The 4105-nt window shown below is 47.4% G+C and overlaps 1 non-coding gene across 1 annotated transcript; it reads right to left on the minus strand.

Moving 5' to 3' along the window:
- Nucleotides 1-365: 365 nt before the first annotated feature.
- Nucleotides 366-439, minus strand: TRNAR-UCU (transfer RNA arginine (anticodon UCU)). The gene has a single exon. It is a non-coding gene; the product is annotated as a tRNA-Arg (tRNA).
- Between the last annotated feature and the right edge of the window lie 3666 nt (nt 440-4105).

A 4105-nucleotide genomic window follows, 5' to 3' on the forward strand; every position in this document is an offset into this window, starting at 1 on the left:
TCCTTATCAGCATATGGGATGATCTGCCTTTTCATGCGCTCAGAGCCATAGTGGTTTCAAAACCTATGGCCAGGCATCCCGGTCACTCTTTGCCAGTGATTTTTCTGCGAAGCAAAGGATTCAAAGGCTGTGTCAGGCTGAGCGGAGAGATGTAACAGGCATCTGAGCCTTCACCAGACAATAGAAAATTAATAAGGGAGGAACAGGGAAAGAACAAAGAGGGAGGAGACAGAAAAAGAGGGGAGGTCCAGGATTCCCAAGGAAAGGGGTTTTCTTTCCCCTCCCAGAGCCCCCAGGGAGGAATAAATACAGCTATCAGCCCAGCATGACAGCACATAAAATAAAAGAGGTACCTGCCAGGTGACCATCTCTGCCGGGACTCGAACCCGGAACCTCTGGATTAGAAGTCCAGCGCGCTCGTCCATTGCGCCACAGAGACCTCACCACACACACAGCATCAGCACCAGAACTGAAAAAGCACATACCTTCTGCATCACCGAGCCATCTCAGCATCCTGCTCTCTGAGCGGTGGGGGGACAGGGACAGCTGGAAAATCTGGAGTGGAGATCCACCAGCCGGCTCCATCAAAGCTTTTCTCAGTACCGTGGGTCTTGGGGTCCTCAGAGGATCGGAGGAATGTGAAAGTGGTCATTTCCCCAGTCCCAGAATCTCTGATGGAGTAGGACAGAGCTAGAGTCTTTGCTCTTCTTTCCTCTCCATCCCTAAGGGAGGTAGGGAGAACGTCTTTCTATTCTCATGCTAATTAAGCAGAGTGCACCCAGTCCAGCAGAGAAAACCCGAAGCCTTCTCTACCTCACCCCTCTCCCTCACTGTGGTTTCATCCCAGTCCAGCTATTCTCAGACAGGGGCTGGGCAAAGCTGGGAGATTTAGGAAAACCCTCGATCCCGAGACAAAGAAGCTGCCTCCGTAAAGAAACCGTGCAAACGGCAGCAGCAGAGACTAGCAGGGAAACTGGGCTCCAGAAGACGAAGACGGTACAGTCCTCAGCTTTGAGAGCTGTATCTATGGAGCCTGGGGAAGAGGGAACGGGAGTCTGATGTGATGTTCCTTCAGCATCCTCTCTAGGATTAAGGACGGGAGTGGAGACGGAGCAGTGGTCTGTGTGTTTGAGAGAGAGACAGAGAGAGAGGGAAGGTGGGAAGAAGGGCACACGGGGGGCGGGTGAGTGTGGCAGCTCTGTAATGAAACACAGATGGTCTTCAAGCAACCCTCCACGAATACCTGCTTCCCTTCCCCCACCTTCCCCAGCTCCAAGTCTGCCTTTCTTTCCTCCCAGGACTGTCTTATTTAAAGAATGAGGATTTCTCAGCTGTTTGGGCTTGCTAGAGGTGACCCCAGACAATCAAACTGACCATCACTCCATAACCTTACATAAAGACTTCCATACCTACCCCAGATCAAATAAAACAGTTCCTATTTTTAAAAGCCTCCTAGAGAAAACAATGCCACAATCACTGTTTCCAATATGCCAATCCTTCTGAAAGTCTAATCTAAGTCCTTCTAACCTCAACTTCAGCTCATTTTATCCTATTTGATTCCCAGACACATCAGGGGACAACTGGCCTCTGTGTTCCCAACAGTACATTGATCGAAAGACTCCAATTCAGTGTTCATGACCCCACTCCCACTCAAAAGGTTACAACTAGAGTAAGGTGCTGGCTCAGAACCCCCTTCTCCCCAGTCTCAGTGTGTGCTTCTAGGGCTACAGCTCTGGTCACTGCCCCCTGCCTCCAATTATAGCTCAAGATACAGGTGATGGCCAAGTGAAGAGCATGACAATATGAAGGGCTTCAATCAGAAGATCTTGAAGGGCCCTTCTAAGACTGTATCCTAGGGTAATAGCTCATACTTCCCTACCCGTTCCTATAGCCCAATGATGGGATCAGGGAGCAACAGGGAGCAAGGTGATTCAGTCAGGCTGGGATGCAAAGGGAAGAGTCTAACACCTGGGGAAAAGCAGCCACTCCAATCAAGCTTGCCTTTCGTCTAGGACCTAGAGAGAGGAGCTCAGAAAAGTAAAACTGCTTATGCATATTACAAACCTAAAGCAGGGAGGCACAGACTGCACCATTCTTAATACATTTACCCGAGACAACTCCAAGAATCTGACACACAGAACTTGGTGCTGGCCAAAAACTGTACTACTTTGAGTGACTAGGACCAAGGTGCTAGTCAGGGAACTCATCAGGAGGTCTACGTGCTTGTAAAGGGAAGCTCGATGCTCAGGCCAGCCATGAGCCCCATAGGCATGAGGAAAAGGAAAGTCTAGGTTATTGGGATACTTCCCACCAGACTCAGTCAATATTCTCTGAGACACGACACATCCTCTGCTCTTCATAGCGATTGAACCCCATACCCAAGAAATCTATCAGTCCTGCATTTTGCCCAAAGCTTCACTACCTTAAGAGATCATGTGTTCTCCACAACCTGAATGAACAGCTCCAGTTCTCCAACTCCCTCCAGACCTTCAGTCACCATTTGAAATGTTTGCACTTGGGGCTAGGGCATACAATGATGAGAGATAATAATGGCATGGTCCCACCCTCAAGGATCCTGCAGGTAAATTCTAATCCAGGAACTACTCTGAAAGACGGACAGGAAAAGATGGAATTGGTCTTGCTGTTTGTTGCTGTTCAGTTGCTAAATCCTGTCCAAGGCCCAGCAGGCTCCTCTGTCCATGGGATTTCCCAGGCGACAATACTGGAGTGGGTTGTCATTTCCTTCTCCAGGGGATCTTTCCAGCCCAGGGAGTAAACCTGTGTATCCTGCTTGGCAAGCAGATTCTTTACCACTGAGCCACCTGGGAGGATGGAAATAGTCTTATTGCCCACCCAATAAGGCGCTGATTCTCCAGGTTCACACCAGCCAAAGAGCCAGCTTTAGTAGCAAGCTGTGTAGTTTGCTTGCTTCAAAACTCAGAGAACGTGACTTAACTTCTCAATCTTCCTTTTCCTCATTGTAAACTGGGGGCAATAAAAAAAGAAAGATGAGCTGAGACTTCAAGATGTCATCCCCCTCCTTCCTCTGTCCCATGAGTTATAATTCTTGACTATCTTGCCTGAGTTGCCTCCTTCTTCATGAACACCCTACCTTTATCTCTCCCCGTTACTCCCCACCTCAACCTCTCCATTCTAGCAAAGAAACACCCCTCCCCAACAAGCGTCTCTCCAGGACCCTTTACGCTTATATCCTATATCAACAAAAATATGCTGGACTTTGTCCAAGGGCTTTTGTCAAATAAGAGACATTCTTCTGACGTCTATTATTTCACTTTAAATCCATCAATCAGATAAACCTTCTTGATAAGTGTGAATAATGTCTCTCAATTAGGTTTCTAAATTAAAAATAAGGAGGGAAACAATCAAAGAAAGTGGTAGTTTTTAAAGAGGAAGGAAAGATAAGGTTAAGCCATCAAAATGATTAAAGACAGTACATCTTTTTCTTCTCTAAGCTAGGTATGTCATTTGTGTTTATGTAAACCCTTAAGAAGATGAGTACATTCTCCTTCCAAAAAAATTTTTTTGTACTGATTGAATTCTCCAAAGATCTATGACTCAAGCATTACTCATGCCTCTAATTGAATACCACCCTCTGACCCCACAGACACACTGGTGATGCTCATACCTTATTTCATTCATAAAGTGTTGCTGGGATACACGTGGTAAATGCCAGAAACTTCTCCCGCTGGCCCAGAAACAAATACAATTAAATCCCACATCCTATCTTGGCCCTGCTCACAGCTTCCCTATACCTATACCAACAAATCCATGTTTTAAATGCTAAAGGATATCAGATGGAGGAGGACAATGGAACAGTTTGGCGAGTACAGCCTTTACACACTATACTTTCATCTAGTCCCTGCTGCTGCTGCTGCTGCTAAGTCACTTCAGTCGTGTCCGACTCTGTGTGACCCCATAGACGGAAGCCTACCAGGCTCCCCCGTCCCTGGGATTCTCCAGGCAAGAACACTGGAGTGGGTTGCCATTTCCTTCTCCAATGTGTGAAAGTGAAAAGTGAAAGTGAAGTCGCTCAGTCGTGTCCGACCCTTAGCGACCCCATGGACCGAAGCCTACCAGTCTCCTC

This window comes from Moschus berezovskii, chromosome 4 (genome assembly GCF_049115385.1).
Source record: "Moschus berezovskii isolate FMDL1 chromosome 4, NW_MosBer_1.0, whole genome shotgun sequence".
In the NCBI taxonomy this organism is placed as follows: Eukaryota; Metazoa; Chordata; class Mammalia; order Artiodactyla; family Moschidae; genus Moschus; species Moschus berezovskii.